At 44.0% G+C, this 19,850-nt stretch overlaps 1 long non-coding RNA gene across 1 annotated transcript; it reads left to right on the top strand.

The window, feature by feature from the left end:
• Nucleotides 1-14,438: 14,438 nt before the first annotated feature.
• On the top strand, nucleotides 14,439-19,461 carry LOC134557866 (uncharacterized). Its single transcript, XR_010082213.1, has 3 exons — nucleotides 14,439-14,584; nucleotides 16,826-17,092; nucleotides 19,202-19,461. It is a non-coding gene; the product is annotated as an uncharacterized LOC134557866 (long non-coding RNA).
• The last annotated feature ends 389 nt before the right edge of the window (nucleotides 19,462-19,850 follow it).

Consider the following 19,850-nt stretch of genomic DNA (forward strand, 5'->3'; position numbering starts at 1 on the left):
AAAACATAAATATCCAAAGTATAATGTACAACAGGTTATACACAGCCCTTTCCTGTTTTCTAGAGGTTCAAACACCTGAGAATTCCGCCGCGTCTTGCTGCGCTCATGGGCAAAGGAATTTTACACACGTTTTGTGGGGGTGTTGTCTGCTGAGCAAAGAAAAGATGAAAATAAGAAAAAACTCCACTTTTTTAATGTGTATAGCACGAGGTTGTTTTGTTCTGGCGGATCATGGATGCAGTTTTAAATAGTAACAATAATCAAAAATTCTTTTAAAATAAAATTCGGTATTAATCAATTAGGAAAATATATTTTCCTGCTCATATTAACTTTACGGGAGTTCTGCTTTTACATCTCATTCCAGCGGTTTTTGTTGATTTAGAAAAAAAAAAAATCCTTAAACTGTTTTTTTTTTCCAAAGATAGAGATCGTTTTAATGATAAGATAATGAACCTAATTCAATTTACACTGGTGAAATCTCATTAACGAAATTAGAGCCAGCCCCTTATTCACAACGAGCAGAATCAATCTCAAACTGTTTGCTATTGTTTGGTTTGTTTTGGTTGGTTTTTTTTTTTCTCTGACTTCTTGCTGTTATTTAATTTAAAGGGCAGACTGCACATTTATCCTCATTTGGGGAAAACTTTCTAAGGAATTAAATCTGCGTTTTAATTTCAAGGCGCTGTGTTTGAATGGCTTTAAAACCTCCTGATTCACAGAGGTTCAACAATAATAACTGTATTATTTGTCAGAATTATGACTGACAAGCTGTGTCAGAAATATTACCTGAAGATATATAATATAATTAAATATATACATGTACTAATGACAAAATATATGTTAAAGCATTTATTTTGTTTTATCTAGTAAAAAAAATATTTTAGTCTACAAAACTTGCTCATAGTACAATGTTTGCCCATTTTTGCATTTCTTACTGTGCCTTTCTTTACCTGCATTAATTTTCAGAGCAAATGTTCGAAGCCTGATGTGTTGAACTTCTTTTAATGACCCTTCCTCCACTCCCATGGGAGGGAATATTCTGCTTATTTTGACAACTGATGTTTTCAAATCTTTTTTTTCATTTTTTTTAATGTGGTGGTCACACGGTTTTATTTCATAGTGTGACTCAATGATAATTAATAAAAATGTATCATTTTAATAACCTAGTTTTCTAGACTCCAGCAATAACAAAATGAGTGTTCATGTCCCAGATATACTTTAAAATTTTAAATACTGTCCCTGTAATATCCACAAGAGCTCAAGATGGTCAATTAATATCAACTTTGATGTTGATATTTTGAAAAAGAGTGGTTCAACTCTTGGGAGCCTATTGGGAACATCCCAATCCAATTCTGCAGCAATTAACAACCACAATGACTAAAATTTTGAGTTTTCAAAGGTCATTTTTGCCCCTTGCAGAACTGGGACACGCACACACAGAGCCATAAATTTCCATGGCTCATTCCATCCATTTTTGATGGGAAGCTGGAGAAATCCAAGCCATTTTTCCACCCCTGCCCCCTTTTGCAGCTGAGAGCAGAAGGGCTGAAGCCACGGAGCTGAACCCAACCCCGCCAGGGTGAGGTGGGATTCCCAAAAATCACATTTCAAATCAACCTCTGCTTAATTCTGTCTCGCTGAGCTCGTTGTTCTCCTCTGCACAAAGGCACTTTCCCATTCCCAAGCTTTCTCCAGCTTTTTCTGCCGCTCCTTTTTCCTTTTCCTGGAGGTTTTACTCGAGGGCTGTGTTTGTTTTTTTCGGAGGTAGCCCCTGTCATTCAGCACCGATCCCCAGCACTGGGATTTCTCCTTGTGCTCCTTGCAGGAATAGCGATATCACCATCCCGAGCTGAAACAAAGCCGGGCTTCATCCGGGGGGCAGAGGGATATGATAATCAGCGAGAAATCAGAGACCACATCTCAAACTAGCAGAAACGGCTGAATTTCCATGAAAAATCAATGAGGAGCTGGAATGATTTTTTTTATTATTACTTTTTTTTAAATTTTTTTTTTCCCTCGCGGTGGAAGAAAACTGATATCAAAGTCAACAAGCTCCGAGCTAACCCGATTCTGTAGAAATTTCGACATCCATTACCTGTTTTTGACCTTTAGCAGGGCAGCAGAAAAAGCAGCGCTCAAACACCACACAGAGAAAGGCACAGCACCTACAGAGTTTTTCTTTCACACACTAAAACCAGAGGGGAAAAATTCAAATTATTTTTTTTTCTCAGCTTGCAGCGGGAATCACCCCCTCTTAAAAACCACGTACACAAACGAGCGACGTGGTTGTAGGAATTTAAGAGTTTTCGTGGTTTTTTTCGTTTTTTTTTTTTAAAGGCCTCCGGGTTTGCTCGAGGCTGAAACTCCTGGAAAGCTCAGGAGAATAAAAACAAACAAACAAACAAAAAGGGGATGTGTAAGCCCTGGGGGTCGGGTTACCCTGCTTGCCTATTCATCACCGTCCCCTCTAGGAATGTTTAACCACATTTTGGATTGTTTGGTTCGGCTCCTCTCCGTGACGGCATCAAAAAAATGCGCAGCATTTTGGGGAGTAAAAGATCGTGGGATGAGGCTTGGGACATTCAAATTGTGGTCTCGGGCAGCGGTGCAAGTCTAAGTAAATACTGCAAAACTGCAGGGAAAGTTCTGCACGGGTTCCTAGTTAAAGTAAAACCGTAATAATAATAAGGGAGTGAAAACTAGGAAGGGCCAAACTGCCTTAAGCAAGCCTAATGATAATTACATTGTGGTAATGAGTGTGCAGGCCAGTTTTAAATAACATAAAGACAGTGGCTCTGTGTCTTTGCCTTCACAGCGTGTCAGCAGGAACAGATCCCTCGTATAATCCTACAGAAATTCCTACGGCTCTGACCTGATGCTTTATTTAGGTGGATCAGGGCTTTAGGGTGGCTCTTCCCCATCACTCCTGGCTGCTTTTTTCCTGCCTTTATTCACGGTTTTGTTAAAAGGAGATAGAGACCACAGGCTGGCTGTGATGCCATCCCAGGCTCACATCCACCTCCCAGCCTTGGGAATGTTTCAATCCTCCAAAGCAAAAATCCTGTCACAGGCAAATCTCTTCACGCAAATATGGGGAGGGTGAAGCATTACCTGATGAATGAAAGCAAGGAAAAAGTATTTCTTGCCCATGATTAAAAAAATAAATTGGTTTTGAAAGAACACATTCTATTTATTCAGTTTTGAGTTTGGCTGAGGTTTGTTATAAAAATAGTGCCGTAATTTTTTAAGAAACATTTTCTGTTTGGATAGATTAACTGTACACGCAGGCACTTTAGCTTTTGATTCCTTTCTGTAATAGAGTAATATTCATTGCTGGCATACAAAACTCCTCTTAATAAAAACAGTTTGGGAAATCTTCCATGTTAGATAGATAAAATCCCTTTGAAATGTGGGGTGGGGAGGGGGGGGGTGGATGAGCAACAGTCAGAAAATGGGATTTTCTTTGCCCCCAGGTTCCAGCTCTGCAAAGGCATCGTCATCACTGGCAGGAGTGCACCTCTCCAGTGCTCTACTGCAAATCCCAGGGTTAAAAAAGGCATTTGGGACTGATATGATTCCTAGCTGATTGCAATAGCCAGCATTTTGTGTATTTAGGACAAAAATAATACGAGAGTCACATCACTGTGGGGGCCTCCCTCCCTCCCTGTCCTCTACATCCAGGGCAGCGTTCTGGTACCAAGCAGGGTCCTGGCGCATCCTTCCCAGCCCACCTCGTTCTTTGGGTTCCCTCAGGCTCTCAGAGAACTGTTTTACCTCCCTTTAAATGTGGGAAAAGGCTGAGTGAAGCAGCAGGGCTGGGGAGCCAGCACAAAGGATCCCCATCCCTTTGCCTCAGAGCTCACCTTCGAAACAGCTCCTTGTGCCCATTGCCTTTAATCTCTCTGTCAGGGCTTTTTGCAATGATTCCTCTGCTGGCCTGAGAAGCTGAGAAGTTCCTTTCTGTCATTTTATGTCTGTTAAATCAGGGCAAGGTTCATCCGAGTTAAATTTTCATAGTTCTCTGAAAATCCCCACTTCCCTGAGCTGAGGCTGCCGCCCTGAACTCCCGCGCTGCTGCTGTCAACTCAATGTCAGCAGAAGCAAAAACTAAAAAAAAAAAAAAAAAAAGGAGAAAAATAGCAAAATACTGGAAGAAACAAATATTTCTCGCACTTTCTGTCTCAGTGGGTGAAGGCTCATGACTGGGCCCATGTCTTTGGTACCCCTCTCATTGATTCAGCTCCCAAAATTCATCCCAACCCCAGCACATTTGTACACACGGGGCTGTTACTGGTCCAGGTTTTTCTTGTATTTGTTTCTGCCTTGCAATTCCCTTTGGTAAATCCTGAACCCTTTTTGTGCTGTTAATTTCAGTCCTTTTAAAAGTTGCATTTTGGGTGTTTTCTTTTTCATTTGCAGTGTTTTTACTTCAGCGTGTCCACGGATGCGCTGCCAACACAACCGTGAACGCACCCAAAACCAAAGGTTCAATTTAGCAGCTCACTGCTCTTTTGACATTTTAATTTCATCTCCCTTTTTTCTTTCTTTCTTCTTTTTTTTTTTTTTAAAGAGAATTAGTGGTAACTTTATCTCTCATCAAATATCTCATCAAATTCCAGGATTTTGTCTAATTCAATTATGCCTATGGAGGCTTTTTTCTTCTTTCTTTGGCTTTACTGAAGTGACACGGATGATTGTAGATCTGTTTCTGAGAAAATCCAAATCGCCCTGGAATTATCAGTGTTTTTGTTTCTTTGTGTATGTCCAATAATATCTTTTCTAATTCTTCAAGACTATAAAGTTCAGATCTATTTTTTCTTTTTACATATTATTATTTAAACCACTTTAATGATCACTTTCAGAGAGTGGTAACTTTTTTCCCACAGCAGCAGTGATGATAATACAAAAAAATATTAGGAAGCAGCACCTCTGTGCTTTAGCCTTCCTTGCCATGTTCCCTGTCAGCTTCCATCCCCTTCTCCTCATCTGTGGGATAGAAATAACCTTGGGACTGGGAGAAAAGTGTGTTTCTCATAAGAGCACAGGACAGGAAAGCCTTTTCTTTAAATCAAAAGCAGTTGGCTGCTGCAAGAGCCCGGAGGCAGAAACTCTGCTGCTGCTGTTGATGTCTGTCAGCCCCTCCACCTGCCCACAGGCAGAATTCTCTGGGGTTAACATCGACCCCAAAGTCCTTACTTTTAATACTGCTCTAATCTGAGACCTGCTGCAAAGCTCCGTGCTCTCCGTGTGGGAACAGCCTGCGCTTTCCTGGAGGCTGGAGAGAGCTGCCCGTGGCAGTGGAAGGGGCCGGGGATGCTCCCCAGCAAGCCCCTGACCTCCAGGGCTGGTTCTGCTGGGGAACTGGGAATTGGATACACCCCCTCTTCCTTGGGATTCTTTAGGGGTTGTGTCCAGCCTGCTTCCACCACCGTCCTCTCCTCCATCAGGCACATCACGAGGACAGCAACGGTGCCTGGATGGTCAGACCACTTTGGCTTTTCCCTCTTGGCAGGGAATTTCACCCATTTTCCTTCTGAAAGGTCCTTTTCCTATGGAACTGAGACTCTCTTCCCGTGCACAACTTTTCCTTTCCTGGGTTGGTGAGAAGTCTGTGTGTGCCCCAAGGGAATAACGGGGATCATCCCCTCCTTCTTTGCAACCCAGTAACCCTCGTGTGCTGAAATACAGAATTTGGGTTGGGAGCGACCTTAAAGATGATTTAATTCCAAAACCCCCACCCCAGATGATTTAAGTCCAGCCCCCCATGTGGTCCCACAGCATTGCTGGGGGTGCTGTATTTGAGGGTGACACAACCCTGTGAAAACTGATGCTGTTGATTTTACACAGCTTTGCTCCAAAGTTATCAAAGGCTGGACCCGTTGGGAAGGCCGGGAATTCCGGCGCTCGCAGGCCTCGTGTGCTCTGCAGGTGGATTGGCGTGTGGAGAGGTCACACCTACCAACTCCTGGTGTGAAAGATAAAGCCATCTGGTCACCATTTGACAGCTCAGATTGTAATTACACCATTTGGCCTAAGAACTGCTGGCAGCCACCGTTTGAAGCCGCCGTGGCTCAGATGGGGATCGAGGTCTTCTGTGGGAGCCACGCCACCGGAATTCATCCGGTCTCATCTCCTCATCCCCCTCTTCACCCTCACGGATTTATCCCTGCAAATCCCTCATCCCGATGGTGAACTTGGCAGCGTGGACAACCCAACACCTGCCAGCCCCGTTACCCGGGACAGGAGGGGAAGGTGGGCATGGCCAGCAGAATTCCACCGCGGAATATGGAAGTGTTTAAGGGAAGACCTGCCCCAATCTCAGGGTAGCAGAGATCTGAACCTTTAAATTGCAGCCATTCCCCGGGCCTGACGATAAGTAAATAAACAATTCACAGCTGCTGAGGGCTAAACACAGAGCACATCTATCTCTGGAAGGGTCTGATTGCTGAACAAGTAATTAAGTGAGAAATGCGAGCCCTCGGTGTCACCGGGAGACGATAAAGGTCTGCAGTTGTAAATTAACCGAGCTCCTCGATATTAACCCTTCAGGAGCCCTTGGGTGGCGCTGGGTGCCTCAGCGTGACTCCAGCGCAATTTGCATGCAATTATTCCTGACATTTGCCCCTGGGAATACGGAGCTGTTATTTTAATAAATTAAAAGAACAAGGTGGGGAGTTGCTTTGTCTCTTCTCCCTGAGCTAGTGCAGGGCACCCTCTAAGCCCAAGTTCCTGGCTCTGCCACGCTCGTCCATCACATTCCCGCTGTCACTGTCCCTCCTGGGGATAGCAGAGGTGTCACAAACACAAAATACTTTAAAGCCTCTGCTCAGGCTCCGAGATAAGGGCGCTGCTGACTGGGATGGGCAGATATCCATCAGTGCCTCCAAATTGTGTTCATTCAGGATTCACCTTGAGAATTGGGATGTAATGAATGACCATAAATTGAAGTAACACCACTTGTTAAGTAATTCATTAAAAGGGTTGTGGGGTGTTGCTTTCTTTGATTGTGGCTGTGGATTTTTTTTTCCTTTTTTTTTTTATGAATGGAAAGTTTACATTGCATGGCATTTGATAATCTATTTTAAGGGCTCAGCTCCTGTAATTTTATGATTATAATCAATGCATTTTCAGATGCATATCTAATTATTGTAGCACACAATGCAAACTTCACCAATGTCCAACAAGTGTCCAGTTTTCAGCCCAAAGGACTGCAAACTACAAGACAAATAAAAAAGAATTCAAAGTCAAATTTTTAAAAATTAATTATTGTTAAGCCATCCACTAATTTTTGAGTGCTAGATACCAACATGGCAACTTCTAGGTTTGATTTAATTTATTGGAGTTTTGCTCCTTAGATGATTTGCAGGCCTAGATGACCTGTTTGAGGCTGGAGCTGGATTTGATTTGAATCTTGGACTATGAAGCCATGGAGGGATGGATCTATGGATCTGAATCACACTCAGATCACTCCACAGTTAATTTTTATGTGGACCAACCGAATTTTTAGACTCTCTGGTGAAGGGAGAAAAGTAGGGAGTGATTAACAGCAGGAGATGGTACCTCAGTTTCCTTCTCACTGAAGCATGAGGTTTGTTTGGGACTGGCCTCATTATTATGAAATTTCTTCAGATTTAACTCCCAGACTCTTCTATTCTAAAGCAGTTGCTTCTATTTTACAGCTCTTCTTGAAGCCATGGCAGGAGCTGTGCTGGAAATGGTGCCGTGGGAGCCTGTATCCCAGGCCAGGAGACCAGACACCGAATCCCTGGTGCATCTTGGCAGCTGGGAATGCTCCAGCAAACCGGGAATGCTCCAGCAAACCGGGAATGCTCCAGCAAACTGGGAATGCTCCAGCAAACCCTGCCAAAGCAGCTGCTGGGAGCTCACCACCAGCGGTAGATGGGATCAGAGGGTAACCAGCCAGGGATCTCCTCACTGACCAGAGGAGTTTCATCTTTCCCCAGTCCCATAAATCCATAAAACCCACTCAGTCTCACACAGCTGCTGAGCTCAGAGCTGAGGCCACGCAGAACACGGCTCATCCATTTCAGATCCCACTCCCAGTGAGAGGCCCTGGGAACTGGGCAGGGAGACAGCACACTTTCAAACCCCAAGCTGTGAAGGAGCAGGAACACTCCTAAAATGTCCCTGCTAAAAGGGAGCCTCCCTTTTGGGTTTCAAATGCTGTCTTTGTGACCACCCTTGGTAACCTCACTAGCAGAGAGCTGAATGTTATTAGAAAAGAGCTGAGCATGGGTGGGAAGACAAGAAAACAAAAGGAAATGGAAGTCCTGGAAATTGATTTTCCATTTGAATCTGTTTTTATTCCTTCTACTTTTTAATAAGACATTTTATGAAGTTTATTGCACTGCTATCTATTTTCTTTTAGGGTGTGTTATCTTTTGTGACTTAGTTTAGACTAAAATAAACCTCAGTTGCTAATTAAGGAGAGAAATGGAAATCCAAAGATTTGCTTCTCATCAATGCCAAGCAGTAAATCCTTTAATGCTCTGGGATTTTGCTCTATAGCTCTAAATTTCCCACTGGTATTTAGTAATCTGCTGATTGCATTTACTTTAATTCTTTGCTCTTCAGAGTGTTCGTGTTGAGGCACTCACTTACAGTAGCTCTGCATGTTAAGGCCAATGAGTTAAAAGCTGTAGAGGTTTTTTATTAAATTCCAGCTCTGTTTTTCCTATTGAGTTCCCAACTACTGGGTTATATCACACTAATAGGAGTTGTACTCTGGCTGGACAAATGGCAGCGTGCTGCAGTGTCCTGGGGGAGCCATGACATCATTTTTAATTTGCTTATCTGGACTCAGTAAAACAGGAGGGAGGGTGTTTGGTGAGAAAGTGAATTTATTTTTGCTCCAACTCACCTCTTCTTGCTGTGACGTTATGGGAACTGTGTCCCTGTGCAGGTTACACCCACTGGCTACTCCCTGGAGGTCTCAGATGTCCCCATGCCACCACCTCTGAAGGAATGGAGGGATTTAATGACCCCTGAGCCCATTTTCCCATTCCCCAGGAATTGTGGAGGAGAGGGTCACCAATTCCTTTAGTGCATCCCTCAAGGTTTGCCTGCAGGCTGAGGGAAGCCAAGGAAACCCTCCAGGCAGTTTCGTGGTTGGGTTTCACACCCAACTTCACACTGGGATCAACAAGAATAGGGACTGGGAAATTATTTGGAGCACCTTGGATACCCTTGGCTGTGTTTGGACTGCATTAGCTCAAATAGGATTTGATTTTTAATTTTTTTTTTCATTTCCTCATTCCAGCTGAGACTGGAAAAGGTGTTCTATTCCCATGGGAACTCAAAAAAGACTTCTTAAAGAGCTCATCTAACCTTTGCTGTGGGTGTCTCTTTTCTCATGGCATTAGGACAGGAGGCAGGAATTTTAGAATGGGAGAGAGCTTTTAAGTCACATCATTCTAAGTAAATAGTTTACATACAGATAATGTTGGATAAGTAGTTACTAAATCAGTAAATGCTTTTCTAATTTGACCCATTTTTTTAGCATTTGCTGAAATCATGGCTGTGTCTTCTCCAGAAAGATAATCTTGACACAAAGCCTTTAATAACTCTGTAGAGCTCAGCCCACTGGGATATTTTATTTTCTCTAAGTGAAGGTCTGGCCATTCTGTCCACTTATTTTGCAATGACAACTTTCAAAATGGAAGTGCAACAACATTTTTTATCATTTATTTTCTTATTGCATTTATTCCAGAGAATCACTTGTGAACAATAACTTGCACTTGCACTTTGCCACTCCTAACACATTAAATTAATCTCATGGTGCTCTTTTAAGCTTCAAATCTCAAAATCTGGATGTTTAAATTCTCTTTATCAATTTGGATAAACTAGGTTTGAAGAAGGGAACCAAGGCTGTATTTTCTGAGTGATTTGGGAAAATAGAATCAGTCTCAGTGGCTTTCAGTCAAACTCCTGGACACCAGGAACAGCTGACTTGGCATTCCAAGCGAGTGAGGACCAAAGGCTCCAGCTCCCTGCAGTGGGAATGACCCAGCAGCACGAGGAAGACCTGATTACATCACGGAGATAACCTGTTCCCTTAAAAATAGCAAGGTCAGGGAGGCAATAAAGCTGTCAGCATGGCAATCACAGCTTGTGTTCCACCAGCTCCCCGGGCTGGGGACCAGGAGGGTGGGGACCTCCCAGCGAGGATGGCCACGTTTGGGTAAACAAACCCATGGCAATCCCCCAGTGCTATTGTCTGCTCAACAGCTCTATTTGTGCCAGGGATATTTCCAGGTTAGCTCCTCCTAGGCCCATAAAAACCTTCGTTTTATTCTTTTCGGTGTTCTTTTTAATTTTCTTTTTTTTTTTTTCCCCTGGATGTAATGATAGATGGAGTGCCCATAAACCCTCAGGGCTCCTCATAGGACATCCCCAAGCACCCAGCCAGGTGTGGAGCAACTGGTCATGGAACAGGCTTCCACCCAGGCCCGGGCTTGGCTCGGGTCTCTGGCGCAGTCCCTGGGATGCCTCACTCTTTGTTCACATCCAGCTGTGGGAATATTTCCCTCCAGAGCCAGGCCAAGGATGGAAAACCATCCAATCTCTCCAGCTGAGCAGCCTTGGGAGGCCGCCGCGGTGCAGGTGGCAGCACAGCCCGGTATTTTCATTGTGCTGGGCTGATGGGCTTTCAGCAGAGGAAGATGTTGTGCAGGGTTCACATCCTGTTGGTGCCTCAGAAACGTTTCAGCTATTGCTGTTTTCCTTTGGATAACGTGTCCCTTGGCTCGGCCTCCAGCTTAGCTGCCTTTGGACAATAGGTCAGAGTGATGCAACTGATTTGGGGGCGACTTTTGGACACCAGTGTCAAACTGTGTGGTTTTGATAAGGATTGAACATGTGCAAAGCAGTGTCTAGGGATAAAACATTTCTGATTATATCCAAAATGAAGCATAAACTCGTGCCATTGGTAATACATAGCAAGGCATTGTCTATTAAACACCAAGTCTTCAGCAAATTTTGGTTAAAATTTTGGTCTTTAAGATACTTTTCAGCTGAAAGCCATGTCAGGGGTTGAGTTCAGAGATGAGAAAGACCAAAAGAGGCATTGGCCTCATGTGGGTGAAATGTGGTTGCAGTCAGAGCAGCTGCCACTGTCTTGCACAGCTCTTCCCTTCCTTTGGTGATGGCTCAGCTTTGCACTCAGAACAGGTCCAGACAGCTGTAACCCGAAATTCCTGACAATTACATCCACCTTCTCCCACCCTGGCCAAGAAACCCATTTGGAACTGAAGCTTTAAATCCAAACTTCCATTGCTGTTGAAAAGGGTGAGAGGTGGATGAGATTATTAGCAATCAGATGGGATAAAATTGGGGTTGATCAGAAAATTTGATTGCAATTCAGAGAAAACTTTTAGGAGTTTTGAAAATATATTTGCTACTTTGCATATTATTTTAAGTATACTTGCTACTTTGCATAATATTTTGTTGTATTTTCACACTTACTGATTTTGATGGGGCCCAGAACCAGAAATATTATGAGATGAGGCTGTTTCCATGGATTATTTTTGTTCTGTGCTGGAGGGGGAAAACCTTTCCTTGTAGGATTTTCATCCCAGAAAGAAATAAGAAAAAAATATTTTGTGAATGTCTTTCTAAATGGAATAATTAATCTCAAGCTTGCCTATCACCAAGTCCTAACTATCTATTGATGTTAATTCCATTGATTGTCCATAGGTGAGTCAGACAATGAAGGAATTTAATTGGAATGATTTTTCAGGTTTTGGGTCTATTTACAGACTGTGGTATGTCCATTTGATCAAATGCCAGAATGTGAAACTGAAACCCCAGTGTTTTCTTCTTGCTATAATTGGAATCTTTTAAGACAAGATTCCAACATTGGAAGGTGTTGGTTCTTTCCCACCAAATTTCTATGCTAATATATAAAATATTAAAGTGTTGGCCACCTTCCTCTTCCCATTGAACTCAACAGGGATTTCATTGTTTGATTTCGGCCAGGACAATGTTGAGCACTTTTGGCTGCCCAAAAGACGCCGTGGTCCAACCACCTGCTCTGGCTGTGCAGGCTGAGCTCACAGGTGTCACCAGCCCTTCCCGAGTCACCGCGTGTCTGGAAAAGGGAATTTCTCCCTGGGTTGAACAGATTGATACTCGGGGCTCCTTGGGAGCAGCCCTGTCAGGGAGGAAGCTGAGGGCTGCTAATTTTGGGGATGATAATGAAATCTTTTAATGAAAGGGAGGGGTTTGGCCTGCCAGGGCTCTGCCTCGGGGAGAGGGTGTGAGGGGGAGCAGCCCCGGGTTTGCCATGCTGCCTGGGAGGGCGTGAGAAGAACGGTCCTTGTCCCTCTGCCAAGCCCTTCCCTGCTGCTCCTTGAGAAACCGAGCTGCAAAAAGCTCCTTCCTGCAGGGTGTCGCAAGGACTGTCTTGAATTCGGCCTCAGGAAATGGTTTCATTCTTTGTATTTTATTTTATTTATTTATTTTTAAATCTAGCTCACCCTTCATCATTAAAAAACAAAGATGTGATTTACATGGATCTGTTGCACGGGGCAGGAGACCTACATCACCTGCAGGCATGGTGATGGGGTGGCAATTTATTTCTCTGTGCTGGAGCAACCAGTCAGCCTTAGTTTAAATCCCTTCCTTCATCCAGTGCAACAACAATATCTTTTGGACAAGGGGTTTTGGAAAAGTTGAAATGTTTGCTTTACAAAACAGACATAAAATTTCTCCTTCAAGGTGCTAAATTTGTGCTGAGCTGGTCCAAAACACGACTGCATCTGGCTGTGTCTCGTGTCTGCTACTAAAAAAATGTCCTAAATTCCAGACAACCTCTGGGGCTTTGAAATAAAACTCATTAATCCTGCATTTGAATTTAATATTTGAAATTTTATCCTAATCTTTTTTTTCTTCCACATGAATTAACTTTAGAATACTTGGAAAGAAACACAAGGGTGGGTTTTTCCCTTTTTTTTTTTGAGAGAGAGAGGGGGAGAACATTCTTAACAAAGGGTATAAAATTAAACTAAATTTGACCTCTGCCTTTAGCAGATTTTCCACCTGGTCTGTGCAGGAAATCAACTTCTATATAGCAGCTCTTTCATAAGGAATAACATACATGAGTCTGTAAGTGACAGTTTTTCTTGGGTGGACAACAATGTTCGTTACTTTTTATGATTAATTGATAAATGTTTTGATATGGTGCCTGGGCTCGGAGTCAAAAATCACTCCAGTTAGATGATCCAACACTTGGAAAGCTGAGCCAATTACAGCTCAGGCGCAGTGAAAACAATTCTAAAATATTTGAGCCTAAAAATGTGCATAGTTGTTAAGGAATCTTACATGTGGGTGTATGGTGGTATCCTGAATTACAACGACTTGGTGGGCCAATTTCTTCAGGAATGCGGGGAAGTGCAGGGATTCGAGACTCTTGCATCTATATTTCAAAAGACTTGGGAAAACAGAACAACCACATGGGCTCTTGTGGCTGGGCACGTGCTGAGGAAAACCAGAGCATGGGCCAAAATGTACTTTCAGTCCCTCGGGTTGCTCAAATCCCTTTGCTTTTTTGGGAAGGTTTGGGGTTTTCAGTCTCCTTCCCTTGACTCTTTGCCTCCTCTGAGCTTGCTCTTTTCTTTTTTTCAGCTCCAGAACTTCCCTTCTACACCAGGCTTCCATTTTCCACCCTCAGATTTGCACCCTGACTCTGGCCCTGATGGGTTTTTAAATGATCCATGAGGAACAGGGTGTCGTGTCTGTGATCAGGTTGCCCCTACCAGCAGGGTGGGCTGGACTCAGAGGTTTTAGGTACAGCCCAGCACCAAAAAAACTACATTAGACAGAGCTCTTGAAGGTCCTCCAAAAGAATAAACTCATTTGCAACTAGAGTTTATTGGAAGAAAGAAAAAAACACTCTGTATTTTTCTTTCTACAGCTAAGTGAATACAGAGGTGTTTTTTCAGTAGGATTTTGGGGTCGTCAACTCAAAGACCATTTGGAAAACTACTTTTGTAGGTTGCTGATGCCTTTGTGTGTGACAGGGCTGTTCCCAACAAGGTCAGTGGAAGTAGAATTCCTGTTTTCTTTTCTTGGTCCCTAATCTTCAGTTCCTAAAATGTTACATGGAAATTTTGAGGGATGCATGCCTGGAATTCAGCGCCACCAGAGATTCTGGAAACTGAGGGGCAAATCCTAAACATCAGAAATCTCAGGGGTTTTGGGCTGTTCATCGTTTTCCATGCAAGGATCTAATCCCAGCCCAAAGAACCTCATGGTCTTCAATGGATTTTTATTCCAAAGCCAAGTTTCACTTAGAAAAATTAATGGATACAGCTTCTACTGGAGATTGTTGGACATCGCTAAGGCCATCAGCCCCTGAAAGGCTTGAAGATGTTTGAATAGAATTAGATCTAAATATTGCTCCATCTTTTTAGAGCCCTTGACTCTTACACTGTGAAGGAAGCGAGGAGAGCTGAAGAATATATTTTCAAATGGAAGAACATCTTTCCTATCCTTGTTTTCCAGTGATGATCCAGTCTGCTATGAGGTTGAAAATTCAATTTTCCTGGAAAGTGCCTCATTTCAGGTATGATTTGAATGGGATGATACTCCCTTCCTAAACCCTCCCTCCATCCCTGACACCCTGCTTTGGTCCTGGCTGCTGGATCTGAACACACTCCTGCTTTCACTTTGTTTAACACTGGAGGATTTCACCGCTGTTGATCCAAAAGGAAAGTTTCTAACAGCACACTGTAAGCTTTACTGCTCGTGACTTCTTAATCATGCAGATTTTATTTCATGTTAAGCTAGCAACTGAACTCGTTTAATAAACAGAGTAAAATCTAATTAGGCTACTGGAGGGGAATAGAAGAATTTATCCTCCTCCAGACACACAGACATTAGGAATTCTTCCTCAAACATCCACTCAGGCTTCCTGGCAGCCGTCTCCCTCAAAGAGTGGCTAATGATCCTACTAATTTGCACTTAGCTGATACTGCGAGGAGTTCCTCACAGATGGAAAATATACTTCTTCCATGAGATCATGCAGGGCAGCACGGCCTCATGGACTGTGCACAGAGAAAAAGAAATCCCAGCTCCTAATCCCATGGCCCCCACTCCTCGCTGTGTGGTCTCTCTCTCTCTCAGTTTCTCCATGCACAATCTCGCTGTTCATTCATGGGGTTGTGGTGATTACTCACCCCTTTGCCTGTGCTCCCAGAGCACAATTAAAGCACTGAGAGGCTGTGGTTAGAGACCCAACAGTACCTCCAGAACATCTGTAGAGAAGATTGACAGCACAGGATGAATTTGGTTGGCTTTTGGTCTTATTTCAAGTATTGCTGGGGAGAGGGAGATCAGAAAAACCCCAGCCCATGGAAGGGGACACACCTTCCCACAAGGGACCACACAGCCAGAAGACCCCCAGCCCCTCAGGGACATCTCCATGCACATCTGGCCTGCACACCCATGGTCCCTGCAAAGGGTGCTGCTCCCCAGAGCAGCGGTGGAGCCCCCATCCCTGGATGAATTCAAAGGACACCTGCACCCGGCACTTTGGGCTGTGGTGTGGTGGACGTGGTGGTGATGGGTCAAAGGTTGGTCTGGATGGTTTGGGAGGTCATTTCCAGCCTTGATTAGCCTGTGATTCTGTGAAACCTCCTCAAGTTTTTACCCCTCACAACCAAAAGCAGCTCAACCAGGCAGCGGGGTCAGGCTTGGCCTCTCTGCTGATGGGGTTGATGTATCGTGCAAGGGGCAGGGAGTGCTCCAGCAAATCTCCTCACTGCTCCCTGCAGGGACATCCCAGATGTCCCACAGCAGTCCCAGCTGGCCACTGGCACTGGGAACCATGGGCTGTGTGGCCAGAATTGACTGAGAAGGTGTGAATACCATGGAAGCAACAGGTAAACCCAGGGCATGCAACCCTCCCCAGGAACTGGTGCTCAAGGCTTTTCCCCAGGGTTCTGTGTTTTCCAGCAGTCTTTTTTCAGGTGCACAGCTGTCATGTCCTTTCCCAAGGCTGTTTAGCCCTTCTGGTTTCTTGTCAGAATTGCTCCTATAAAACCACCATTTTTCTTTTCGTTTGAATGAAGAGTAAGGAGAGAATATAGGAATAAACGTTAACATAAAACCAGAATAAAAGCTGGAGATTGTTCATGAGCGAATGGAATCACGAAATCACAGGATCGTGGAATGGTTTGAGTTGGAAGGGGCTTTAAAGCTCATCTTGTTCCAACCCCCTGCCATGGGCAGGGACATCTTCCACTAGATCCAGGGTGCTCCAAGCCCCATCCAACCTGGCCTTGGACACTTCCAGGGCTGGGACAGCCACAGCTTTTTTGGATAATGAAGTAGGACGTGACCCAGCCCCTGGTAATTTCAGGAGACAATTTCCATTGATGACATTAGGGCAGAAAGCCAGCAGCTCTGGCCCCTGGAGACACAAATGCTTCAGGAAGGATTCAGGTCCTGCTGAGCACAGGATTGTTCAGGGAAGGGTGTAGCCCCAGGAGTGGGAGGAGAAGACCTTCCTCCTCATATTTCAGAATTTTAAAAATCAAAACACAAAAAGTTCCAGCAAACAACGACCCTGCAGCGGGCTGAAGCTGATGTATCTTTTTCTAACACATGGAGCTTTTGTGAAATGAAATCCCTGGCCCGAAACCTGGAGGCATCGCTGACTTTTAACTTTTACTTTATTCAGGCAAACTTCCAGCTGATGTGAGAGAGCACTGGGTCATATTAGGATTTGGCCCACGAGGGCAGAGCAGAGCCAAGCTCTGAATGTCACATAAACACATTAACTGGAGACTTGGCTTTCTCCAAGGTCCCAGGGATGGAACAGGGACGTGATCTGGTCTTCTGTGAGGCATGCAAGGAGGCTGAATTAAGAGAACAGGATCCAAACATCTGCACAACGATCTGTATCATCTCCTCCTCCTCCGGGATGTGTCTGGAATATTGTCTGCTCTGTGTGACAGGTAGAAAGGAGCTAACAACTGCCTAACCTGTTCTGTGTGGGTGAAAAGAGCTCAGAATTCGACCCCTGGGTTGTTCACACTGAAGTGGAAAGCCTGTTCCTGCTGCTGCTGAGGTATGAAGAGGGCATATTGTTCATTTAAACCACACTCTCTAGTTTTTGCAGCAGTAAAGTATTTTTGAAAGTTTACAGCTGTAGGAGAAATTCCCTGGAGCTTACCCGTCAGCTTTCTGCCAGTCAGAGAGCTGAAGGCGCCCCGGTTTGGGCTCCAAAAGTGACATTTCAGTGTTACACGTCTGAGATGTGGAGCGGGTTCGAGAGAGCATCCTGACAGGTCTGGAACTCCAAAGAAATGATTTTGTGGTGCCAAGCTACACAGTCTGGGAAACGCTGCACGCCACACTCGCTGCTGTCCCTCTGCCAGAACCCAAAATACAGATTCAAAAGAGAGCTGGAAATGTGGCTCAGGACTCTGCTTTGCGGATGCATTTCAGGCAGGAGCTCTCTCTGATATTTAATGTATGAACTGCTCTCCCAGCCATCAGAATTCCATACAAGAGGAGGTCCATGCTCAAGCAGATCACGTAGCAACACCACGGAGAAAGGGAGAGACTCTGCAGGAAAGAAAATGTCCCAAAAAAACATCTCCAGGGTGGAGGAAATGGTAAAACCTGGGCCAATCCACTCTAAGCCCATTAATTTATAAATTTCAAAGTTGTTTCAGAGTGGTTTCTGAAAGGGAAAACACGGGCATCTGAGAAGGTGTGGATGCTGAAGCATTGATGTGGGAGCCATTCTTCAGGGAACAGGAATGCCAGGCCATGCCTGCCTCCACAAAATGGTCAGAAAGAGGAGACTGAGAGGCCTTTGGAATTATTGCTTCAAAACAAACCCAAAAGAAGAGTTATGAGATGGAAAAAAAAAGTACATTAGATTTCTCAATATTATTTTATTTAAGCAGAGCAGAGAAGAGAAGAGCTGGGAGAGGAACAGGCCACATTTTTGGTCTTAAATATTGGTTTTAAAATGTTCTTTAATGGGATGATAAGAACAGAGCATCTTTTAATTAAGGCCTGGGGGGAATCAATTTGCAATAACTTATTTTAGCTGGTTAGGGAAGGAGCAGCACTGCCACAGGCAGGTTTATCCACAGGAACATCCCTGGAATGTGATTGCTTCAGCCCCAGTCAGGGTTGGCAAGAACTCCTTGAAGGGAGATGTGGTTCTCATCTCTCTCCTGAAGAGCCCTGCCAGGACACCAGGGGAGAGGATCTCTGAGCTCAGCCCCTTCTGATGTCCCTGAATGTGGGAAGCTCAATATTTTCGAACACTTTGTCACGGATTCGATGACTTTGGCCCAGCACCTTCTGTTTGTTGTTAATGAAAGTCAATAGAAGTGTGGAAAAGTACAAAATGTCAACCTATGACCTTGTGAAATCCATGGCAGGAGAGAGCAAAGAAAGAAAACCACCCTTTGGTACACGCTTTGTCCCTCCTGCCGCGTTGGGATCCAGAAGTGAAAGGCTTTTTTTCTCAGCACCGGGGTTTAGTAAGTCAGGAATTTTGTCTCTCCTTGTTTTCCTTGCAGTTAGTTAAATCCTTAGGCTCCTGTTAACACTGAACTCCAAGTTGATTTTTGTGTTAAAATGCTGAAACCTAATTTTCGTTTAACAATTTTCTCTCGGAGGCCAACATCAAATTAGTGTGTTTTCCACTGGCAGCCCCCAGTAATTTGGTAGGCAGGAGGCTCGCACATACTTAAGTTATTCAATACATTTTGTTTTACTCTGTACAAGAAACCCAGTCAGAAAAGGCTGATTTATGATATTCCTCAGGTTTCCTGTTACTTTAAACCAGCATCCTATGGCCAAGCCCTTCACAGGCAGCCAGCACATCTGGCCCAGAGTGCTGCTGTCACCTATGGCCAAAATGCCATATTTATAATCAAGTCATCATAGAAAAGAAAGAATTGATTATGATGAAAAGGAAAAAAAAAAAAAAAAGGAAATCTAAAAAAGCAAATTCATCAGTGGACATTTGTAAATATGTTGGGGTGGGTTTTTTTCCACACATCCCTCCCAGACAAAGAGGAGCCCACAGCACACTGAGCAGGAATGTTAGATGTGTGCAATCATCTCTTTTAGCCTAATTATAAATTACTGAGCGCTTTAATTTTCCCTTTTCACCCATTTTTAATGTCTATTTTGTTTTCCATTTGCACAGGCAACCCTCCCCTGGCTGAAGCCAAAGCTCCACGGTCCCTGTGAAATCCCACCTGCAATTCTGCAGCTGCCCGTAAAGAAGTGAGTCTGCTCCTCACAAAATGTATTTGAGCTGCTCTCCTCAGGGATTCCAGGCTTCTGCAGTCCCCGTGTCTGGGTTGTATCTGTGTATCCATCTGTCAAACGGGATCAATGAGCCAAACTCTCCCTAAATATTAACTTCCTACATGTTTCATAAAATAGTCAGAGGCAGAAATTTGGCTTAACATCCTCCTTAAAGGGAAAGTTGGATTGCCTGTCTGTGCTGTAAAAATCATACACAAATCCACAGGGCATCAAATGAGGCTCACAGCACAAATCCTTAATTTTTCTCATAAAACTACAGGTCTCAAATATGCTGTATAATAAAGGGAGTGAACGACCTGCAATGCTCAGGCTGTGAATTCAGGCAGTGGTTTGGGGTTGCAGGAGATATAAATTGGAATAAGCAGGGGTTTGTGTGCACCCCAAAAGGGCACAGGCAAAGCTGTATTTTCTTCTCTGGAAGATGCATTTACAGAGATTCATTTTTAATAAGAGAGTTGTAAAAGAAACCTACAGATGCTAACAAACAGAGGCTCAGCTGTGTCAAACCCTGGAATGCTGCTCTG

The sequence above is a fragment of the Prinia subflava genome, chromosome 13 (genome assembly GCF_021018805.1).
Source record: "Prinia subflava isolate CZ2003 ecotype Zambia chromosome 13, Cam_Psub_1.2, whole genome shotgun sequence".
Lineage (NCBI taxonomy): Eukaryota > Metazoa > Chordata > Aves > Passeriformes > Cisticolidae > Prinia > Prinia subflava.